General features: G+C 44.3%; 1 long non-coding RNA gene across 3 annotated transcripts; it reads right to left on the reverse strand.

Moving 5' to 3' along the window:
* Positions 1 to 273: 273 nt before the first annotated feature.
* Positions 274 to 24572, reverse strand: LOC134758285 (uncharacterized). 3 transcript variants are annotated; one of them, XR_010133288.1, is made up of 11 exons: positions 24426 to 24572; positions 21621 to 21686; positions 19414 to 19472; positions 17797 to 18320; positions 13208 to 13330; positions 11106 to 11359; positions 10708 to 10849; positions 9799 to 9863; positions 3096 to 3290; positions 976 to 1033; positions 274 to 444 (listed from the first exon to the last, which is right to left on the reverse strand). It is a non-coding gene; the product is annotated as an uncharacterized lncRNA (long non-coding RNA). The 3 variants fall into 3 exon arrangements; XR_010133287.1 differs by lacking the exons at positions 274 to 444; positions 976 to 1033; positions 3096 to 3290 and adding an exon at positions 3994 to 4160 and having other exon boundaries at positions 24426 to 24569; XR_010133286.1 differs by lacking the exons at positions 274 to 444; positions 976 to 1033; positions 3096 to 3290 and having other exon boundaries at positions 9642 to 9863; positions 24426 to 24568.
* Positions 24573 to 25295: the final 723 nt, after the last annotated feature.

Below are 25295 nucleotides of genomic sequence, written 5' to 3' on the forward strand. Positions count from 1 at the left end.
AGACAATTTGGGGCCTGTAGGTGCCATCGGAGGGCAGGAGCTCATCCTGGAGAGGCCACCGTGAGGCCTGACCTGGGCCTGGGGAGCTTGGCTTGAGGAAGCTGTGGGCCGACCAAGGCCGCCAGGAGATGGGTAGGCACTGAGTCCAAAGAGGTTGTTGAGAGGCAGGAGTCGGGCCTGGAGACACAGCCAGGAAGAGGAGCTTGGCCCGGAGAGGACGCCCGGAGGGTGCAAGTGCTCTGGAGAGGCCGACTTGAGGAGGTTCTCAGCCCAGAGAGGCCGTCAGAAGGGAAAAACTGGGACTGGAAAGGCTGTTGTGAGGAATGAGCCCCATGGGCCTGAAGAGGCCACTGGCAGGCGGGAGCTGGGTGTGTAGAAGCTGCTGAAAGGTTGGGAGCTTGGCTTGGGGGGTCCACAGTGAGGCAGATGCTGGGCCTGAAGAATCTACTGTCAGGTAGATGTTGGGACTGTAGAGGCCGACGGGAGGCAGAGGCTGGGCCTGGAGGGGCCAAGATGCAGGAGCTGGGCCTGGAGAGGCTGCAAAGAAGCATGAGCTGGGCCTGGTGAGGTCGACTTGAGAAAGCTCAGGGCCTGGAGAGAAGGCTGGGAGGCAGGAGCTGGGTCTAAAGAGGCCATTGTAACGATGGAGCTGTGCCTGTGGAGGCTGCTGTGAGGCAGTAGGCTCATCTGCAGAGACTGCCATGAGGTGGGGTATGGGCCTAAATAGGCCATTGTGAGTCATGAACTTGGTCTGTAGAGGCTGACTGGAGAAAGTTCTGGGCCTGGAGAGGCTGCCGGGAAGTAGGAGCTGGGCCAAAAGATTTAAGCACATTTACATTTATTAGGCACTTTATTTCCATTATTACAATATATAATAATATATTTAATATATTAATATATTTAACATATTAATATATATAATAAATATATATTTATTAGATATCCAATCTATAATAAAATAATTATAGAACTCACCATAATGTAGAATCAGTGGGCGTGTTAAGCTTGTTTTCCTGAAACTGGATGGTCCCACCTGAGCGTGATGGGAGAAAGTGACAGATCAATAGGTATTAGATTCTCATAAGGACAGCACAACCCAGATCCCTCACATGCACGGTTCACAACAGGGTGCGTTCTCCTATGAGAATCTAACGCTGCTGCTCATCTGAGAAGGTGGAGCTCAGGCGGGAATGTGAGCAAAGGGGAGTGGCTGTAAATACAGATGAAGCTTCCCTCACTCCCTCACTCGACACCACTCACCTCCTGCTGTGTGGCTCCTTACGGCTCCATGGCTCAGGGGTTGGGGACCCCTGCTCAAGTGCATCCAAAGCGACCCTTCCCACACCAGTCTTCATAGTGGTCAAGGGCAGCAACCACTTAGCTCCCAAGGCATGTGCCTCAGCTGGCATTTCGTCACAATCAACAGTAAGTGGTAGCTTGAGTCATTGTGAGGTCACTTCCTGGAAATCACCAGCATCCCATTTCCCACTGGCAAAGAGCTCAGCACTGCCCCCTGGGAAACCAAACCTATGCCCAAATCCCATCTGTGTGGGTTTATCTCCTGGGACCCTTCCTAACATATTACTCAGAGTCCAATCAGGAAGCATAAACCACTCAAAAGTTTAAAGTGGTAAAATTTAATACGGAGAATTATTCATTATAACAGGTGAACAGCATAATGAGAGATTGGCTAGCACAAAGTAAAGAGAACTCTAGAGAATACAGGACTAGCCCAGGCCAGGCATGGTGGCTCATGCCTGAAATCCCAGCAATTTGAGAAGCTAATGCAGGAGGATTGCTTAAGGCCAGGAGCTAGAGACCGGTCTGGACAACACAGTGAGACCCTGTCTCTATCCAAAAGAAGAAAACAGTTAGCTGGGAGTGGTGGTGCACACTTGTAGTCCCAGCTACTCGGAATGCTGAAGTTTGAGCCTGGGAGGTCAAGGCTGCAGCGAGGCATGATTATGTCACTACAGTACAGCCTGGTGACAGAGCAAGACCCTGTCTCAAAGAACAAAACAACAACAACCGTTTACAGACAGAAAAGAGATAGAGCTAATAAGCTGAGAAAAGATGTTGAAATGTGACAAGTAAAGTAACATGAGGTCTTTTATCTATTTAAAATAATCAAACAAAAAATGACTTACTAAATTATAATACCCTGTGCTGGCAAAGGTGCAGTGAAATGGGCACTTTCTTATACTATGAGGGGTGTTTAAATTGTGTATAAGCCTTCCCGGGTAAAGCCTGTCAATTTTTTAAAATAATGGAGACAGGGTCTCACCATACTGCCATACTGCCTCCTCCAACTCTTGGCCTCAAGCAATCCTCCTCTCTTAGCCTCCCAAAGTGCTAAGATTATAGCTGGGAGGCACCCAAAACCCTGTCAATTTACATCAAGGGTAATGAGAATGTCCATTCACCATGACTCACAGTAATCTTACTTCTGGGGAGACAATTCAATCTAAACAAAAGGTCATCTGTACACACACAGTAAAAATCTGGGAGTAACTGAAGACAGAGTTGGTAAGTGAAATAAGAAACAGTTCTAAGAAATTAAACTATGATATCAATAGGCACCTGGTATAAAAGGTCAGTTGATGTTAGCTGCTACTTTTTTGTTGTTTTGAGACAGGGTCTCACTCTGTCACCCAGGCTGGAGTGCAGAGGCCTGATCATGACTCACTGCAGTCTCAGCCTCCCTGGGCTCAAGTGATCCTCCCACCTCAGCCTCCCAAGTAGCTGGGACTACAGGAACATGCCACCACACTAGGCTAATTCATGTATTTTTCTGTAGGGATGGTGACTCCCCCTTTGTTTCCAAGGCCTATCGCAAACTCTTGGCCTCAAGCCATCCTCCTGCCTCAGCCTCCCAAAGTGTTGTGATTACCAGTGTGAGCCACCACACCTGGCCAGCTGCTACTTTTAGCAATATTATTATTATTATTCCACTCAATTAAAAATTATTATTTTCAAGGCTACGCAACAGTATGTATCCTACAGCGTAATTGTAAAAACATATACAGTCGTCGTCCCTCAGTATACAGAATTAGTTCCAGCCCCCCATCTCTGCATATACCAAAATCCATGCTTACTCGTGTTTCGCTGTCACCCCTCTGGAATCCACGTATACGAAAATTCCAAATATTAGTTGGGCATAGTGGCAAGCACCTGTAGTCTCAGCCACGTGGGAGGTTGAGATGGGAGGATCGCTTCAGCCTGGAAGGTTGAGGCTGCAGTCAGCTGCGATAGCACTACTACCCTCCAGCCTTGGACAACAGAGGGAGACCCTGTCTCAGAAAAAAAAACAAAATAAAACAGGTTAGAAATTGTAATGAGGTCTGTTGGGCAAAATTCCATATAAGCAAAGTATAAATTAATAAAGCAAATCGTGATAAATTAGTACGACTGACTTTCTGGAGTTTCTGACAACAAAAGTAAGGAAAATGCAAAACACAAAGACAGAGAGTAAAAAGAGAAATTAGGAAAGCATTCTACATGTTTAATAGGAAGACACTGGTCATGTTCGTGCAGCGGCAGTATGTCGTGACATGACATACCTTGGAGAGAAGTTAACAGATGAGGAAGTTGATAAAAATCATCACAGAAGCAAAATACTGGTAGCGACACTCAAGTAAACCACGAAATTTCCATAACTTATGTCAGCAAAGTGGGAATATTGTACAGTGTGTGTTGAAGTTCCTATACAACGTTGTTTATCTGCCATTTGTTTGTTTGTAAGGAATGTATATACTAAAAGTTCTTCTTGCTGTCAAAAGAATATGTGTGAATAAGTCATTTTAACTTATTCTTCTGTTTTTCTTTTATCTTCCTGCCATCATCCCACAGCCTTACTTTAGAAATTTTTTCTTTAGAAAATTGAACAAGTGCTCCTTGTGGTGGCACATACCTCGAGGATGGGAGGCAGGGGTGGAAGGGTCACTTGAGGCCATTAGTTTGACACCAGCCTGGCCAACAAAGTGAGACCCCATGTCTACAAAACAATTTAAAAATTAGCCAAGTATCGTCATGTATACCTACAGTCCTAGCTACTCAGGAGGCTCAGGTAGGAGTACCCTTAGCCCAGGAGTTCAAGGCTGCAGTGAGCTGTGATAGCACTACTGTACTCAAGCCTGGGTGACAGGGTGAGACCCCATCTCCTACAATAAAAAACAAAGAAAAAAAGTAGTTCAAGTAGCAAGCTGTGTGTGGCTTAGTCTGAATATTTGTAAACTAGAAATTCTCAATCTTTTGGGGTCTAACATCCCTTTACCTTTTTTAACTTTATTGAAGATCTCTAAGACTATTTCTTTCTGTAGATAATTATATTAAAACTAGAAAATAAGACCCAAATTTTTAAATATTATTCATCACATATTAAAGCCATTACATGTTGATATAAGATTTTAAAAATATTTAATATTCATTACATATTAATAATAAAACCATTACATGTTGATATAATACTTTTTTTTCTTTGAGACAAAGTCTTGTTCTTTTGCCGAGGCTGGAGTGAAGTGGCTCAATCTCAGCTCATTGCAACCTCCGCCCCGCAGGTTCAAGTGATTCTCCTACCTCAGCCTCCCAAGTAGCTGGGATTACAGGCGTCCACTACCATGTGCAGCTAATTATTGTATTTTCTTTGTAGAGAAGGAGTTTCACCATGTTGGCAAGGCTGGTCTTGAACTCTTGACCTCAGGTGATCCACCCGCCTGGGTCTCCCTAATTGCTGGGATTACAGGTGTGAGCCACCGCGCCCACCCCGATTAATGTATGTTTTAAAACCCTGATTAGTCAGGCAACAACACCGGGCAGGGGTCTCCTCATTCCCAGCGACGCAAACCCCACTGCACGGCTGAGGGGTTTCAAGGGCTGCAGAGCCAAAAGGCTCTGACTTGAGATATTATTTTACTTGTATTTTTATTTGTATTGTGAGACAGGTACTGCTCTGTCACCCAGACTGGAGTGCAGCTGTGCATTTACAGCTAGCTGCAGCCTCGACCTCCTGGGCTCAAGCCATCTTCCTGCCTCAGTTCCCCAGTAGCTGCTAGTACAGTTGAGTGTCACCATGCCTGGTTATTTTTTTAACTTTTTTGTAGAGTGAGGGTTCTTGCTATGTTGCCCAAGCTGGCCTCAAACTCCTGACCTCAAGAGATCTGCCCACTTCAGCCTCCTGAGTAGCTGAAACTACAAGTACACATCACCATGCCTAGCTACATTTATTTAATTTTGAAAAATATTTTTGTAAAGAGCAGATCTTGCTGTGTTGTCCAGGCTGGTCTTGAACACCTGCCCTTAAAAGATACTCGCACCTCTGCTTACCAAAGAGCTGGGACTACAGGCATGAGCCATTGCAATGAGCCTGAAGAGATTTCTTTAATCTAGCATCCCATACTTGGTAGGATTGGGAAAGGCAGTAGTGTTTTTTAAAATTACTTAATAATTTCAGTAACAATCAAACTCAACCTTGACCACTGCCTTCTCTCACACCCCATATCCAGTCTGTCAGGAAATCCTGTTGATTGTCTTCGACATCTACTAAAGATCCCCACCCAGCAACTCCCTGGCCTCCTCCCCTACTTCTCCCCTCTGACCATCTCTCAACACCACCACGACCCTGGTCAGGACCACCATCATCTCCTGCCTGGATGTTGCCAAAGCTTGGCCCCCATGCTTCTATCACATCTTCCCACAGTCTTTCTCAACTCAGCAGCCAGAGAATGCTTTTAAATCGGGAGACAGATCATGTCGCCTCTCTGCTCAGAACCCTCCCGCAGTTCCCATCTGAGTCAGAGTAAAAGCCAAAGCCCCACCAATAACCTCCCAGGGCTTATGTGATCTGTACTGATCCCCACCCAGCAACTCCCTGGCTCCCTCCCCTAATTCTCTTCCTCTCTCCATCTGCTCCATGGGCCTCCTTCCAGAGCCAGAGACACACCTCAGACAGTTTATTCTATTGTTTCTGCCTACAATCCTCTTCCCTCAGCACCTTGGCCACCTCCTTCCCCTCCTTCAAATCTTTACTCAATTTTCACTTAGGAGGCCACCCCTGACCATTCTATTTAACATTGCCATCTGTCCCCATGCCCACCATGCTCATTTCTTCTTTCTTTACTTTCTTCTTTCTTTTTTTCAAGATCTCACTGTCACCAAGGCTGGAGTGCAGTGGCGAAATCACAGCTCACTGCAACCTCAAATTTCCAGGCTCAAGCGATCCTCCCACCTCAGCCTCCCGAGTACCTGGGACTCCATGTTCATGCCACCATGCCTGGCTAAATTTTTTAGTATTTTATTTTATTTTATTTTATTTTGAGACAGAGTTTCACTCTTCTTGCCCAGGCTGTAGTGCAACGGTGCGATCCCGGCTCACTGCAACCTCCACCTCCCAGATTCAAGTGATTCTCCTGCCTCAGCCTTCCAAGTAGCTGGGATTACAGGTGTGTGCCACCACGCCCAGCTAATTTTTGTATTTTTAGTAGAGCCGGGGTTTCACAATGTTGGCCAGGCTGGTGTCGAACTCCTGACCTCAGGTAATCTGCCCGCTTCGGCCTCCCAAAGTGCTGGAATTACAGGCGTGAGCCACCATGCCTGGCCAATTTTTTCATTTTTTGTAGAGACAAGGTCTTACTATGTTGCCCAGACTGGTCTTGAACTCCTGGCCTCAAGTGATCCTCCTGCCTAAATTCCTAAAGTGCTGGGATTACCGGCATGAGCCATCATGCCTGGCTTCATGTTCATTTCTTCTTGCTGCTGCAACATAGTTTGCAGTTTCCTACATTTAGTGGCTTAAAGCACCACAAATCTACCATCTTACAGTTCTAGGGGCCAGAAACCCAAACTAGGTCTATTAAGGCTAAAGTCAAGGTGTCAGCAGGGCTGCATTCCTTCTGGAGACTCTAATATGTTCCCTTGGCTTTTCCAGCTTCTAGAAGCCACCCCCATTCCTTGGATCATGGCCCCTGACTCCATCTTCAAAGCCAGAGGTGAAGCATCTTCAAATCTCCCTCTCTTACCTCTGCTTTCATCACCACATCTCCTGCTCCAATTCTGAGTCTCCTACTCTCTTTTTTTTATAAAGACCCTTTTGATTGCTGGGCATGGTGGCTCCCACCCAGAATCCCAACACTTTGGGAGGTCAAGGCAGGAGGAACACTTGAGGCCCGAAGTTTGAAACTAGCACGAAAAACACAGTGAGACCACCCCCTCTAGAAAAAAATAAAAATAAATATTAGCCCGACATGGTGCTATGTGCCTGTAGTCCCAGCTCCTTGAGAGGCTGAGGTGAGACAATCGATTTTGCCCAGGAGTTTGAGATCAGCCTGGACAACATAACTCAATCTCATCTCTACAAGGACGAGGTGGGAGGATCACTTGAGCCCAGGAATTTGTGGCCAGCCTGGGCAACAAAAGAAGACCCCATCTGGCCAACACGGCCAACCTGGCCACCATGGCAAAACTCTGACTCTACAAAAATGAGCTGGGCATGGGTGACATGCATGTGTAGTCCTAGTTACTTGGGAGGTTGAGATGGGAGGATTGCCTGATCTCAGGAGGCCAAAGCTATAGTGAGCTATGATCACATCACTGCACTCCAGCCTGGATGACACAGGAGATTCTGTCTCAAAAAAAAGAAAAGAAATATATATTTAATCTCTGTCCCTGGTTCGTGGCACAGAGCTTCTAAAGCTCTTACAAAGACCTCAGTGATAGATGTGACAGGAACATCTTTTGTTTTAATATTTGGTCTTGGTCCCAGGTTTCTAACACAAGAGCCTCTAAGAACTTTGGGATCTCCAGCATGGTAAGAATGCATTTGGGGATGTTGTTGAGATGACTGGGTGACTGCAAGCTCCTAAATTTCCTCAAGAGGAGGGCTGATTACCACGCAACCACATGGTAAGAGGCTTGGAACTTTCAGCCTCATGCACTGAACTCCAGGAGGAAGAGGGGCTGGAGACCGACTTAATCACCAACAGCCAAAGATTTTATCAATCATGCTTGCATAATAAAGCCTCCATAAACACCCTGAACGGGGTTTGCAGAGCTTTCAGGGTTGCTGGACACAGGAGATGCTGGGAGGGTCGCATGTTCAACAGAGGGCATGGGAGCTCTGTGCCCCTCCGAACTTAACTTGCCCTGGGTATCTTTCTTTTTTTTGAGACAGGATCAGGCTCTTTTGTCCAAGCTAGAGTGCAGTGGCACAATCTCAGCTTACTGTAACCTAAGCCTCCCCAGTCCCCAGCTCAAGGTATCCTCTCATCTCAGCTTCCCTAGTAGTTGGAACTCTAGGTGCACAACACCACACCGGTTATCATTATTATTTTTTAATTTTTTATAGAGACAGGTTTTCACCATGTTGCCCAGGCTGGTCTCAAACTCCTGAGTTTAAGCGATCCTCCCACCTTGTCCTCCCAAAGTGCTGAGATTACAGGCATGAGCCACTGCATCCAGCATGCACGTCTCTTTCATTGACTGTTTCTGAGATGTATCCTTCACAATCAACCAGTAATAGGAAATGAACTGGCCAGATGTGGTGGCTCACATCTGTAATCCCAGCACTTTCAGAGGCTGAGGTGGGAGGATCACTTGAGACCAGGAATTTGTGGCCAGCCTGGCCAACACAACAAGACCCCATCTATACAAAAAATAAAAGAAACTAGCCAGATGTGGTGGTGCAGGCATGTAGTCTCGGCTACTAAGGAGCCTGAGGTGGGAGAACCACTGGAGCCCAGACAATCAAGGCTGCAATGAGCTATGACTGCACCATTGCACACCAGCCTGGGCAACAAAATAAGACCCTCTCTCTCAGAAAAAAAGAAAATAAACTGTTTTTCTGAGTTCCGTAAACTGTTCTAGCAAATTATTAAACCCAAGAAGACAGTTATGGGAACCCCCGATTGGTAACAGGTTGGTCAAAAGTATGGTGACAACTTAGGACTTGCCATTGGCATCTGAAGTGAGGATGGCCTCGTGGGACTGAGCCCCTAACTTGTGGGGTCTGTGCTAACTCCAGGTAGTGTCAGAATAAAGTCATGGGATACCCAGTTAATATCCAGAGCACTGAAGAATTTGGTGTAGAAACTCCATACATACATTCAGTCAGAAGTGTGTGAGTAGAGACAAACATGGGCTTTTCTGTCACCTACCTGCTTAACTGCATAGGAGAGGCAATATGTGGTGCTCATGAACAAAGCAAACATTAAAGTCAGACCAGACCCAACATTTGACTCAGTCTTAATATCCAGGTGAGCCTGCGCAAATCATTCATTATTCCTAAGGCTTCATCACTCCATTCATAAAATGGAGATAACTGTGGCACCTACTTGTGATTCTGTGAGAATTAACGAAATATTATGCTTGGGGTTATTGTGATCATTATACCTGTTCCAAACTATTTGACAAGGACAGTGATGGATGAAGACATCAAAAAATCAGAAACTGCAATGAGGTCTCTCAGGCAAAATTCCATACAAGCAAATTACTGTGTCTACAAAGCATTCCTGCCACACTTAATTCACCATTCCCTGAACAAAATACGCCATCTTCGTCATTCAGGTCTGTACGGTGCTGGTTTCCCTTCCCGGGCAGTTTGCGCTATCCCATCCCGGCCCATTCCCCATCCCTCCACCTCCTCCTTCCCTCCCCACTCCCATACAACTCTTCCTCATCTTTCAGGACTTGGCTTCAATGTCACCTTAACTGGAAGCTTCTCTCACTCTCCAGAAGAGCTTCCCATTGCACTTGATGCATGCACTATTATTTGATCATTTTTAAGTTACAGTCCAAATCTTTTTGTACCTGAATAACATGTTGCCCAGTCAGTCTCTCTTCCTGGATTCAGAAGTCCTTCATGGTAGATCCAGCTGGAACTGACAAAAAGACATCTTTTGACATAAACGGATGACACAGACAGACATAAATTCTTAAATGTCTTAAATGTTATGTGAAAATTAAACAGAATTCAAAGACTTCTGGGGAACACTTAGGAAGTTACTGGGAATGTCATAAAGGGTTAATTTGTATTTTATTTTATTTTTTGAGACAGTCTCATTCTGTCACCTAGGCTGGAGTGCAGTGGTGCAATCAGGCTCACTGCAGCCTTGACCACCTGGGCTCAAGTAATCTCACTTAATTTTTATTTGGTTTAAGAAAGTCTTGGTTGAGGGTGGTGGCTTATGCCTGTAATCTCAGCACTTTGGGAGGCTGAGAGAGGTATATTACTTGAGGCCAGGAGTTTGAGATCAGCCTGGGCAATATATTAAGACCCTGCCTCTACCAAAAAACAGAGTGAATGTGTGGAAGACAATTTTTCCACAGACTGGGAGTGAGGGAATAATTTCAGGATGATTCAAGTGAATTACATATATTGTGCACTTTATTTCTATTATTACTACATAGTAATATATAATGAAATGATTCTACAACTCACTATAACGTAGACTCAGTGGGATCTCTGAGCTTGTTTTCCTGCAACTAGACTGTCCATCTGGGGTGATGGGAGACAGTAACAGAATATCAGGCATTAGATTCTCATAAGGAGTACACAACCTAGATCCCTCACATGCACACTTCACAACAGAGTTTGTGCTCCTATGAGAATCTAATGCTGCTGCTGATCTGACAGGACATGGAGCTCAGGTGGTCATGCAAGCGATGGGAGGGGCTAGAAACACAGATGAAGTTTCTCTTCACTCACCTGCTGCTCACCTCCAGCTCTGTGGCCCTGTGGTTGGAGACCGCTGCTCAAGTGCATTTGAAAGGATCCATCCCACGCCATTCTTCAGAGTCATCTTTACTGCTGCAGTGGTCAACTTGTAGCACCCCTAAGCTCGCAGGACATATGCTTCAACTGGCATTTCACAATCAACAGTATGTGGCAGCTTGAGTCATTGTGAGCTCACTTCCCGGAAATCACCAGCATCCCATATCCCATTAGCAAGGCGCTCAGCACTGCTCCTTGGATAACCAAACCTATTCCCAAATCCCATCTGTGTGCGTCTATCTCCTGGTACCCTTCCTAGCATCAATTCTGTATTTGTAGGAGTCCAATCAGGAGACACAAACCACTCAAAAGTTTAAACTTGAATGAGCAAGATGGCTCACACCTGTAATCCCAGCACTCTGGGAGGCCAAGGTGGGTGGACTGCTTTGAGCTCAGGAGTTTGAGAACAGTCTGGGAAACACGGCGAAACCTCGTCTCTACAAAAAAACACAAAAATCAGCTGGGTGTGGTGGCACTTACCTGTAATCCCAGCTACTCGGGAGGCTGAGGCAGGAGAATTGCTTGAGCCTGGCAGGTGGAGGCTGCAGTGAGCAGAGGTTGTGCCACTGTACTCCAGCCTGGGTGATGGTGTGAGACCTGGTATCAAAAAGAAAAAACGTGTATATATATATATATATATGTAAATTTAATATAAAAAGTATTAATTTGGGCCAGGCAAAATGGCTCATGCCTGTAATCCCAGCACTTTGGGAGGCCAAGGCAGACAGATCACCTGAGGTCAGGAGTTCGAGACCAGCCTGACCAGCATAGAGAAACCCCATCTCTACTAAAAATACAAAATTAGCTGGGCATGGTGGCACATGCCTGTAAATCCCAACTACTCGGGAGGCTGAGGCAGGAGAATCGCTTGAACCCGGCAGGTGGAGGTTGCGCTGAGCCGAGATAGCGCCATTGCACTCCAGCCTGGGCAACAAGAGTGAAACTCCATCTCAAAAAAAAAAAAGGTATTAATTTTTACAGAGGATCAGCACAATGAGGGACACACTAGCATAAAGTAAAGACAACTCTAGAGAATACGGAACTAGCAGAGGCCAGGCATTGTGGCTCATGCCTGTAATCCCAGCAATTTGGGAAGCCTAGGCAGGAGGATCGCTTGAGGCCAGGAGTTGGAGACCAATCAGTGCTAAATAGTGAGACTCTGTGTCTACCAAAAAAAAAGAGACATTAGCCAGGTGTGGTGGTGGTGCACACCCGTAGTTCCAGCTACTTGGGAGTCTGGGATGGGAGAAATCCCTTGAGCCTGGGAAGTCTACACTACAGTGAGCCAAGATTGTGCCACTGCACTCCAGCCTGGGCGACAGAGTGAGACCCTGTCTTAGAAAGAAAAAAGAAAAGAAAGTGTTAATCCCCCTATGGGAATCTCCTCTTCTCCTGCCCTCTCTGGAACCTCACTTGTCGGTTCTTCCTCCCACTTTCCTGTATCTTTAACTTATCCCCCACTTTTAGCTCCTTCCCATCATCATTTAAATTACTCAAACTTCTTCTGTTTTAAAAACCTCTCCCTAAACTCAGGGAGGTCTCCTGCACACCCATTGAGCCATCTGCTCTCCCTGGTGCCTTCTCTATAGCAGCCTGAGCCATGTCTCTAATCCATGAATCTCATCATGTTACTCCCCCATTTACATCACTTCTCCTTGCCTCAGGGATTAAGTCCAAACTCCTTAACAGCCCCTGCTCTGCCCTGCCTTGCAAGGCAGCCTCACTGCTTGCCCCTCTCCATTTCATCTGCTATGGAGTCCAACTGAGCCTCATCTGCCCCTTGAACACACACTCTTTCTCCTCTGGGAGTCTCTGAAGTGGGTAATATCCTCTGCTTATAATATGCTTCCCCTTAAACCTCTACTCTCTTCCTAGCTAGCTTCGACTCCTCTGTCACTTGTCCGCTTTGGCATCACCTCCTCATAGACTTCTTTGACTCCCGAGATTCTCAGGAGCATGGCAGGTGAAGTGCTCCTCCCATGAATGGATGGAGATTAGGGAGTGTGTGTTATTCATGCTTAATTCACCAGTGCTTAGCTGAGTACCTGGCATAAAATAGTTACTGTGGTGGCCAAAGTAATAACCCCCACCACCACCAATTGCTCATGTCCTATGTTACACAGCACAATTACACAGGAAGGGGGAATTAAGAGTGCAGATAAAATTAATGTTGCTCATCAGCTGACCTTAAAACAAGATTATCCTGGAGTATCTAGGAGAGCCCATGTAATTACAAGCATTCTTTAAAACTGGAAGAGGGAGGCAGAAGGTTAAGAACCAGAGACGGTGGGCACAATGGCTCATGCCTGTAATACCAATACTTTGGGAGGCCAGGGCAGGAAAATCCCTTGAGTGCAGGAGTTCAAGGTCAGCCGTGGCAACATACTGAGGTCCCATCTCTACAACAAAATAAAAACAAAATTCACTGAGTGTCACGATGCTTACCTGTAGTCCCAGCTACGGGAAGGCTGACATGGTAGGATTGCTTCAGCCTGGGAGTTTGAGGCTATAATGAGCCATGATAGGAGCACTGAACTCCATCCTGAGTGACAGGGCAAGGTCCTGTTTCTGAAGGAAAAAAGGACATTGGAATCAGGGTCCTCTCCATCCTGAGGTGCCTACAAGGCATCTCTCTCTGCAAATGAGTAAACATCACCCTCCAACTCCTTACAGAGTGGAGCAACAGGAAAACTCCTTCACCTCATTTCTGTGCTGCTTGGGAGGCCTGGACAGCCCAATAACTAGCTCCTTGCTGATGAAGCAATCAGGAAATGGCTCGAGTTGAGCTAAGGAGAATTTGGGTCCTTCTTTTGGTTCTCAGTAGGCAGGGTAGGGGCCAGGCATGGTGGCTCATACCTGTAATCCTTGCACTGTGGGGGGCCAAGGTGAGAGGATTGCTTGAGGCCAGGAGCTCAAGACCAGCCTGGACAACACAGCAAGACCTGGGTGGCATACACCTGTGGTCCCTACTACTTGGTAGGATGAGGTGGGAGGATTGATCACTTGATCCCAGGAGTTTCAGGCTGCAGTGAGCCATGATCACACCACTGCACTTCAGCCTGGGTGACAGAGCCAGACCATGTCACAAAAAGTTAGAAAGAAAAAAAAAAGAGAGGGAGAGAGACTATACACAGGCACCACCACATTTGGCTAATTTTTAAATATTCTGTAGAGACAAGGTCTTGCTATGTTGCCCAGGCTAGTCTAAAACTCCTGGCATCAGGCTGGGCATGGTGGCTCATGCTTGTAATCCCAGCACTTTGGGAAGCTAAGGCAGGCAAATCACCTGAAGTCTGGAGTTCGAGACCAGCCTGGCCAACATGGTGAAACTCTGACTCTATCAAAAATACAAAAATTAGCTGGGCAGTAGTGGCGTGTACCTGTAGTCTCACCTACTCAGGAGGCTGAGGCAGGAGAATCACTTGAACCTGGGAGGTGGAGGTTGCAGTGGACCCCATCACTGCACTCCACCCTGGGTGACAGAGCAAGACTCTGTCAAAAACAACAACAACAACAAAAACAAAACAACAACAACAAAAAAAAAACTCCTGGCATCTAGACATCTTCCTGTCTTAGCCTCCCAATGCCCTGGGATTATACTGTTTCCTATAATTGAAGACACTTGTTCTTATACTGCTTTAAGGTATAAAGGAAGAAAAAAAAAAAGATAACGGCAAATGTTGGTGAAGGCCGGGCATGGTGGCAGCCTGTAATTCCAGAACTTATGGAGGCTGATGAACTTAGGTAGAACCTTGTTTACTAGAGTATTAGGCATGGGTTTGGGCAACTATTCTAACCAGAGAAACTGGCTTCAGTGAGGGCAAGTTGGCAATCCAAGGTATAGCATGCATAGGGCTGGCAAAATTCAGGGTGACTGAAGCAAAAGCTTCAGAACCAGAAAGACCACATCTGGGGGTAGAGCACAAAACTCTCAAGAGATGAATCTTTGTAAGAGTGAGGCAGAACTATATAGCAGTTTTAGGAGATCTGTTGGTGCCCAGCAAGAGCTCCAAATGGGCTATATGCAGGGATGCAGGCTGTAGTCTCAGGAGAGGAGGTTCACAAAAGTCATTCAGTCCAAGACCTCAAACTGTGTTCTCTACTAAAAGGAATCAAGGTTCCCTAGAGAAATGGCTGACTCCATGTATGGTGCAGTATATTGATCCTGGAACATCTTTTTTGCCAGAAAGCAAGGAAGCCATCAAAGTCCAACAGGATCACATCAAAAAGACATGAAAGTCAACTTGAAGAGTAATTATTAACCTAGATGAGACAATGTAAGCATCCAAAACAATAAAGACTGCAATGGCCTGAAACACATAAAATGCAAACAATAATCTATGAGTTCATAATGGTATTCAAAAAAAAAACTACTGGTCATTAGAGGGAAGGTTACTAGGTCACTAACTTACTACTCTGAAAAGTGACTTAAGATGAGAGGTAGGGTGGAGAATTAGCTATTTATTCAGTCTCTCCTGTACAAACATAAATTTTTAGGGAGATTGAAGCAGATGAAACAAATCTGGAAAAATGGAGGTAACTGCTTAATCTGCGGGTTGGGTGCATGGAGGTTCAACATATTTCTTTTGTGTATATTTGAACCCCCTACAAAAAAAACACAAGACAGAATGTGAGCCAAGCAGCTTAGGGTTTAGGCAAGGCTTCTGCCTACAAGAGACACCAGGATATGAGGGGTAGTTTTAGCCCTAATGGGCTGAGCCAACTGGAGGTATATAGGGAAGTGCTAAATTGCAGAGGTATCATGTTGCCCAGCACTTGATCAAATCCTAGATCCTAGGTCTGCTTGGTAGCATGCTTCCTAGGTAGTGGATCTGAGGCTACCTATAGAACTTCCTTTGCAGTCATAATTCGCTCAGAAACTACAAAAGTGCTTGCTCTTGAAAATGGAGTCTTTGTCCATTTCATGCTTCTATAAAAGAATACCACAGACTGCATAATTTATAAAAAGGAAAAAAGGAAGGAAAGAAAAAAGGAAGGAAGGAGGGAAGGAGGGAAAAAGGGAAGGAGGGAAGGAAAGGAAGGAAGGGAAAGAGAGAAAGAGGGAAGGAGGAAGGGAGGGAAGGAGGGAGGGAGGGAGGGAGAGAGGGAGGGAGGGGAAGGGAAGAAAAGGGAAGAGAAGGGAAAGGAGGAAGAAAAGCAAAGGAAAGGAATAAATTTTATTTCTTAACAGTTCTGGATGTTAGGAAGTCCAAGGTTGAGGGGCCTGCATCTGGTAAGGGTCTTCTTGCTGCATCATCCCACTACAGAAGGCAGAAGGAAAAGAGAGTGCAAGAAAGCAAGAGGGCAAAAGGGGCTGAACTCTGTTTTATAATAAGCCCACTCTGTGATTACTAATCTATTACCACAATAACAACATTAACTCATTCATGAAGGCTATTTTATTAGGCCCCACATCCCAACTGTTGCATTGAGGATTGAGTTTCCAGGACATAAACTTTGGGGGACACATTTAAACCATAGCGGAGCACTTAGGTTAATTCAACTAAGAGGAGCTGGGAAAATCAAAGGCATGAGAAAGACAGCAAAAGCTAGCAGAGAGAAATGCATAGGTTAAGGAAAAAAAATCACAGTGAATCCTGTAGTGCAGGCTACTTTATCAAAAGCACCTAAAAAAGATCTCATTAACTCCCCCAGCTCACCTCCACCCACATCTAAAGAGCCACACACAGCACCACCAAAGGCAGCACAATGAGAACAGCATTCTCCTCAACAGACAAGCTGGGAGTATCTAGACACCTGACCTCAATAGCTCCAGAACAGCCCTAAAACATTTCCTCCCTAACCACCACTCAAGTCACCAGCTTGGAAAGTATTAAGAAAACCCAAATCCTGACACACCACTATGAAACAACTTAAAACAGCAAAGAACAACCCATTTAAACAGCAATGCCAGCTGTTGGGAAAAAAAGGAACAATGAGTAGAGGAGAAACAGACCTCTCGGGGTCCACCAAGACCCAGTCTCTCAGCTTCAGCACTTTTAAATGCAGAATCCACACCCCTCTGGGGCCTGTGGAGCTCCACAAGGCATGTCGTCCTCAAAGATAAATGAGCAGGCAAGCTGGCTAGAAAACCACTAAGGGTATTATTCTTTAAAGAATCTTTATAGGGTCAAAGAGGAATGGGTCTTAACTGGCTATGTGAACTCCCCACAGATTCTGAGGATGATGTCAGTATCCCTTTCCAGATGTGTTTAACACTTTGCAGTCACTTGTATTCCTGCCACTGAGTGCCAGTGCTTTGCTAATTTGAACTGATTCCAGCTCACGCTGACCCCAGCTCCCTGGATGTTACCATTAGCCAAGACTGTCACCCATACTGTACCCTTTCAAAGAGTCCTAAAAACAGCTCTTCACCTACTCTTCCAAGACAAGTAAAAATGTCTGCCAAAGAAATGGGGAAAAAAGATTCAGAGAGTGAAAACAATTAATATACTAACAAGAGAGCAAAAAGCAAAGGGGGAGGAGAAACTAGGAAAATCATAGATGGGCTCTCACCTATTTCCAAAGCTGGGCTAATGTCCTTTTGCTTGTGTCTGAATAAGGCACCAATTTTAAGCTGCTAATGAAAAAAAAAGAAAAAGAGAAAGAAGCAGGCCCTGGCTGGGCGCAGTGGCTCATGCCTGTAATCCCAGCACTTTGGGAGGCCGAGGCAGGTGGATCACCCAAGGTCAGGAGTTCTAGACCAGCCTGGTCAACATGGTGAAACACCATCTCTACTAAAAATACAAAAAATTAGCCAGGCACGGTGGCGCATGCCTGTAAATCCAGCTACTAACGAGGCTGAGGCAGGAGAATTCCTTGAACCTGGAAGGCAGAGAATGTGGTGACCTGAGATCACGTCATTGCCCTCAAGCCACGGCAATGAGAACAAAATTCGGTAAACACAAAACAAAACAAAACAAAACCACCATAAAATAACTCAGACTTAATTAAATACAACCCTAGTGGTGAATGACTAAAGATGGATTACTCATAACAGAGACAACAGTCCAATAAGAATTCAGGAATCTTACCTTTTAATAACAAAAAAATCCTTTCCTTCGAAAGTAACATCCTCTCAAGGCCAGGAATTCCATTAGTAGAAAGCCTTCCTAAAAAACAAAATTCCTGGCCAGGCATGGGTTCACGTCTGTAATCTCAGCACTATGGGAGGCCGAGGCGGGAAGATCACTTGATGTCAGGAGTCGAGGCGGGAAGATCACTTGACGTCAGGAGTTCGAGACTGGCCCGGCCAACATGGTGAAACCCCATCTCCACTAAAAATACAAAAATTAGCCTGGTGTGGTGGTGGGCACATGTAATCCCAGCGACTTGGGAGGCTAAGGCAGGAGAATTTCTTGAACCCAGGAGGCAGAGGTTGCAGTGACCAGCAAGGTTGCGCCATTGCACCCCAGCCTGGGCGATAAGAGTGAAAACTCCATCTCAAAAAAAAAAAAAAAAATTCCTTTGGGAAGGCCTTCTACATAAAAATCTTCAACATGAGACTGGAAAAAAGGGTATGGGATCATCACCGGACCTTTGGCTTTTACAGCTCGAGCTATAAGAACAAAAAGAAAAAGGGATATCATTTAAACACAGTATGTAGAAAAGAATAATTATTGAATCTGTACTGGTCTTTAACTTTTACACTTTGATCTTTAATTCTGTTATTGTGATTGAGTCCAAAGAAAAATAGTATGAGTAAAATAAAAAGAACATCAAAAATGCTAATATTCTGTTTACCAAAGTCTGTAGTGAAATATCCCATTAAATCCAAGTGCAGTGACACACCCATAATCCCAAGCACTTTGGGAGGCTGAGGCAGGTGAATCTCCTGAAGTCAGGAGTTCAAGGCCAGCCTGGCCAACATGGTGAAACCCCAACTCTACTACAAATACAAAAATTAGGCAGGTGTGGTGGCAGAGGCCTGTAATCCCAGCTACTTAGGAGGCTGAGGCAGGGAGAATTGCTTGAACCCAGGAGGTGAGCTTGCCATGAGCTGAGATCATACCACTGCACTCCAGCGTGGGCGACAGAACAAAACTTCAACCTCCAAAAAAAAAAAAAAAAAAAAAAACAGCTAGCAGGTGACATTTGCTATGGGGAGACTAGGGATATGATCTTGCTGCAATCCTTCCATTTTAGTAAATCTAAACAGTGTGGATCCATTCTGTTTCGTCCCCACTCCACTCCAGAGCCAAAACAAGAAAATCAATTATATTTCTAGTTCTTTAAAAACACATCTAACTAAATCATCTAATTAAAAGATAATATGCATGGTTCCATACTCTAAAAGAAAACTTATGTCCTGCATATCATGGACATTTGATGAATGCTTATTCAGTTGACTGGTGTAGACTTCAATAATAACCTGTTCAATGCATTATGCCAGATGAATCTTGCATCTCAAAAGTAGAACAAATATTGTTCGTTCAGTTTTGTCTACCCATAAATGCAATATTTACTAATAAAAAGAAAATGAGTTTATTGTTCTAGAGAGTATGAGAATTTTGACAACATGAATTCTCCTGTCCTAGGACATAATTAATACTTAGAGGCATACTATTTCATGTGGAAGCTACCATTAAATCAATGTTAAGTGATAATCACCTCACATAATCTTCTAATCTGACTTAAGACTGAAGACGTACCTCACAAAGTTGATTTATCAAGTTCTAAATCTTCACCTGTTGAATTCATAAGTTCATGTCTGAAAGGTGAGAATAAATACTTAATATTCACTAGGCAATATTCAGCAAAGTAATATCCACTAGTGCATATTTAATATTTCATCATGAACTGCGGGTGTGAAGAGAAAAGACAGGCTGGGCACAGTGGCTCACACCTGTAATCCCAGCAGTTTGGGAGGCCGAGGCAGGCAGATCATGAGGTCAGGAGTTCGAGACCAGCCTGGCCAACAGGGTAAAACCACGTCTGTACTAAAAGTACAATAATTAGCTGGGCATGGTGGCAGGCACCTGTAATCCCAGCTACTCGGGAGGCTGAGGCAGGAGAATTGCCTGAACCCAGGAGGTGGAGGTTGCAGAAACCATTATCACGCCACTGCGTTCCAGCCTGGGCAAGAGAGCAAGATTCTGTCTCAATCAATCAATCAATAAAAATATAAGGAGGAAGCATTTACTGTGTATTTATATGTCTGGTATTATGTGAAGCACTTTACTATCTTATCAAATCTTCGGGACAGATCTTCAGTTCTCATGACCGCAAAAGAGGATACTAAAGCTCAGACAGGAGAAGAGACGTAGCCAGCCTGTGTCCCCAGGGCCTATGGTCTTACCACTAGGTTACAGTGTTTCCAGATATCACATGTTGTGAGATTTTTGCTTTAAAATGAACCAAAAAAAAACCAAAGGTGAAAAAGGCATAAGCTATTAAAAAGTGGGAGAAACACTAAGAGAACCTTAACCATGTAACTAAAAATATTATGGAAATGTTACTGAATTCATTAGCAAATTTAGTGCTAGGTTTTCATTGAGGAGTAGGTTATATTACTCATCATGAAGAAAAATGTTCATTTTAAGTACATTAACATAAATACCATCAATATTGTTTATCATGTTTAAATGTTCACTTAAAGCAATTCAGTTAAAATTCTGCATATCATACAATTTTATAGTTTGCTAATAGGTTACAAGTAAATAGTCACCCAAATGAAAACATGTTTTCCACTGGTTGTTGCTCTTTTTAGGTGAGCATTTGATGTATACCAACAGAGAGAGGATAATAACAAATCGCTAATTTCTTTCATCACTATATAAAGGTGGCTTCAGGATAGAATAGTATCAGGGCAACGATGAATTTGAAATCTAACATCAATTCAGTGATGCATCAAGATAAAAGTAGAGACAATAGGGGCACCTTGGTGAGTACTGAACATTTTATTTATTTATTTTGAGATGGAGTTTTGCTCTTTTTGCCCAGGCTAGAGTGCAATGGTGCAACCTCGGCTCACCGCAACCTCTGCCTCCTGGGTTCAAGCGATTCTCCTGCCTTGGCCTCCCGAATAGCTTGGATTACAGACATGCACCACCACACCCGTCTAATTTTGTATTTTTAGTAGAGACGGGGTTTCTCCATGTTGGTCAGGCTGGTCTCGAACTCCCAACCTAGATATCTGCCTGCCTTGGCCTCCCAAAGTGCTGGGATTACAGGTGTGAGCCACCGCGCCCAGATGAATTCCAAATTTAACAAAGCAGACTAAGAGAAACAATTCATTTAAAAAAATAGTATTTGGCCAGGCATGGCAGCTCACACCTGTAATCCCAGCACTTTGGGAGGCTGAGGTGAGTGGATCAGGAGGTCAGCAGTTCAAGACCAGCCTAGCCAAGATCATGAAACCCCGTCTCTACTAAAAATACAAAAATCAGCCAGGCGTGGTGGCTGGTGCCTGTAATCCTAGCTGCTCGGGAGGCTGAGGCAGAGAACTGCTTGAACCCGGGAGGCGGAGGTTGCAGTGAGCCGAGATCATGCCACTGCACTCCAGCCTGGGCGACAGAGCGAGGCTCCGTCTCAAAAAAAATAAATAAATAATTCAATGAAATCCCTAAGATCCAGGGCTTTGCAATAAATATGTAAATAAATTTCCAATCTCCATACTGAAAGTTTAAAAGAAATGCTAACTAATAACTAAAGAAATACAACTTTTCCTCAGCTTTGCAGCAATCTAGAAACAAAGTGTGTAGACACTACAAAGCACCTTACAAGGAGAAACGTGTAAGGATGGCATGACTCGCCGGCAGCCCTGGGCTTTTCCACGGTACCCCCATGATGAACAGTAACTCCATTGTGTAAACGCCCATGAACATAAGATTACAGGACTTTTCCAGTTTAGACATACCATATTTTCTTTCAGACAATTCTTCAATTTGTTTACATAGATCAGCGATACGAGGATTCCATTTCTCTGAAAATCAAGCAAAAGTTCCTTCTCAATAATACGTCCCTATGTCAGAGCAGCACTAACGTATAATGACTGATTTCATATATTTTACATTCTAACAGTCCATACCATTTTATTGCTTTCAAGAAAAAATTTCCCTTTTTTGGTGGTTCTTAGAATTGGTTTAATGGGAGACTATTAGAGAAGCTGAAAAGCAGGAGGGCAGAAAAGTTCAATCAAATTAAACACAATAACAGGGAGGTCACAATAAGGAGGTCTCCAGGGGTCTTTTAGCAAACTTCCTAAAACATGTCTCAGCTGTGTGAAATAAGACTTTACAGCAGCCAGGTGCAGTGGTGCACGCCTCTAATCCCAGCACTTTGGCAGCAGAGGCAGGCGGATCACTTTGACCTCAGGGCAACACAGCCAAAACCCCCCACCCTAGCCCCAACCCCACCCCGTCCCTACCAAAACTACAAAACAGAAGGGCACGGAAGCTGTATTGGAAGCGATGGTGTGTACTAGATCAGTGATAGGGCATGGTGTGGATATTATTACATTAGTATTGGAAGCGATGGTGTGGACTAGATCAGTGATAGGGCATGGTGTGGATATTATTACATTAGTATTGGAAGCGATGGTGTGGATTCGATCAGTGATAGGGCATGGTGTGGATATTACTACATTGGTATTGGAAGCGATGGTGTGGATGAGATCAGTGATAGGGCATGGTGCGGATATTACTACATTAGCATTGGAAGCGATGGTGTGGACTAGATCAGTGATAAGGCATGGTGTGGATATTACTACATTAGTATTGGAAGCGATGGTGTGGATTAGATCAGTGATAGGGCATGGTGTGGATATTACTACATTAGTATTAGAAGCGATGGTGTGGACTAGATCAGTGATAGGGCATGGTGTGGATATTACTACATTAGCATTGAAAGCGATGGTGTGGACTAGATCAGTGTTAGGGCATGGTGTGGATATTATTACATTAGTACTGGAAGCGATGCTGTGGATTAGATCAGTGATAGGGCATGGTGGGGATATTATCACATTAGTATTGGAAGCGATGGTGTGGATTAGATCAGTGATAAGGCAAGGTGAGGATGTTACTAGATTAGTATTGAAAGCGATGGTGTGGAATAGATCAGTGATAGGGCATGGTGGGGATATTATTACATTAGTATTGGAAGGGATCGTGTGGATTAGATCAGTGATAGGGCATGGTGTGGATATTACTACATTAGCATTGGAAGCGATGGTGTGGATTAGATCCGTGATAGGGCATGGTGTGGGTATTCCTACGTTAGTATTGGAAGCGATGGTGTGCATTAGATCAGTGATAGGGCATGGTGGGTATATTACTACACCAGTATTGGAAGCGATGGTGTGGATTAGATCAGTGATAGGGCATGGTGGGGATATTACTACATTAGTATTGGAAGAGACGGTGTGGACTAGATGACTAGATCAGTGTTAGGGCATGGTGTGGATACTATTACATTAGCATTGGAAGCGATGGTGTGGATTAGATCAGTGATAAGGCATAGTGGGGATATTATTACATTGGTATTGGAAGCGATGGTCTCGACTAGATCAGTGATAGGGCACGGTGTGGATATTACTACATTAGTATTGGAAGCGATGGTGAGGACTAGATCAGTGTTAGGGCATGGTGTGGATATTACTACATTAGTATTGGAAGCGATGCTGTGGACTAGATCAGTGATAGGGCATGGTGTGGATATTACTACATTAGTATTGGAAGCGATGATGTGTACTAGATCAGTGATACGGCATGGTGTGGATATTACTACATTAGTATTGGAAGCGATGGTGTGAACTAGATCAGTGATAGGGCATGGTTTGGATATTATTACATTAGTATTGGAAGCGATGGTGTGGACTAGATCAGTGATAGGGCATGGTGTGGATATTATTACATTAGTATTGGAAGCGATGGTGTTCACTACATCAGTGATAGGGCATGGTGTGGATATTATTACATTAGTATTGGAAGCGATGGTGTGAATTAGATCAGTGTTAGGGCATGGTGTGGATATTATTACATGAGTATTGGAAGCGATGGTGGGGAGTATGTCAATGATAGGGCATCGTGTGGATATTATTACATTAGTATTGGAAGCGATGATGTGGATTAGATCAGTGATAGGGCATGGTGTGGATATTATTACATTAGTACTGGAAGCAGTGTTGTGCACTAGATCAGTGTTAGGGCATGGTGTGGATATTATTACATTAGTATTGGAAGCGATGGTGTGGATTCGATCAGTGATACGGCATGGTGTGGATATTATTACATTAGTATTGGAAGCGATGGTGCGGATTAGATCAGTGATAGGGCATGGTGTGGATATTATTACATTAGTATTGGAAGCGATGGTGTGGACTAGATCAGTCATAGGGCATGGTGTGGATATTATTACATTAGTATTGGAAGCGATGGTGTGGATTACATCAGTGTTAGGGCATGGTGTGAATATTATATGGGTGTTAGGGCACGGTGTGAATATCATGGTAATGTAGGGCACAGTGTGATCATTATATTAGAGGCCACTGTAAGAATATATATTAGCAGCCACTGTGTCTTGGACATTGACAATGATGTTAGGGTGTACTCCAAACAGTGAGATTTGGGGGTTTTATTTTTCTAGATGGATTTCTTCCTCTGCTGAGTGCTCTAAAGACTCACTCCTTGGCACTCAGGGCCGTGGACAGGAGCTTTTTACTCACCAATGAAGAACACCAAGTTAACACGACCCTCGTGCTGCCCTGAGGAAGTTGAAGCTCCTCGCTGCTTCTGGCACCTCAGCGGGAAGTTGGTTGGGGCGGGATCGCGCGCCCTCTGGTGGCTCCGTGGTTCAGCACAGACGCTCTTGCTCAGTTTCTCGGCGGATGTGCGCCCCCTCCTGGCTGTCCTGAAATACCTATAAAATTCAATATTCAGTTTATTCAGTGTCATAATTTTGGAAATTCAAACCGAAGTAAAGGCCACTATATCCATACCCTTCCCATAAATGGTGGTGGAAGAATTATTTGGAAGCCATATAGAATGAAATGACTCTATACACAAATTAAAACAGAAAAACCTACTCAAAATAGTCCAGAGACTACAACTTCAAAGGCAAAACTATAAACAATCTAAAAGAAAACCTAAGAGACATTGGATCTGGTGTTGAGTTTTAACACACAGCATCAAGTGCCAATTCGTGAAAATACTGAGAACAGACTTTATAAAACTAAATTTTCTACTATGAAAAACCCTATTCAGAGAACAAAAAGACAAGACACACTGTGAGAAGATATTTACAAAATACAAACGTGATTTTAAAACCTGTATTGAAAATACACAAAGAACTCTTCAAACGAACACTAAGAAAACTAAAAACCCAAATAAAACTGTGTGGATTAGATTGTGTGGATTAGATCAGTGATAGGGCATGGTGTGGATATTATTACATTAGTATTGGAAGCGATGGTGTGAATTAGATCAGTGATAGGGCATAGTGTCGATATTACTACGTTAGTATTGGAAGCAATGGTGTGGACTAGATCAGTGTTAGGGCATGGTGTGGATATTACTACGTTCGTATTGGAAGCGAT

Source organism: Gorilla gorilla, chromosome 3, assembly GCF_029281585.2.
Source record: "Gorilla gorilla gorilla isolate KB3781 chromosome 3, NHGRI_mGorGor1-v2.1_pri, whole genome shotgun sequence".
Classification (NCBI taxonomy): Eukaryota; Metazoa; Chordata; class Mammalia; order Primates; family Hominidae; genus Gorilla; species Gorilla gorilla.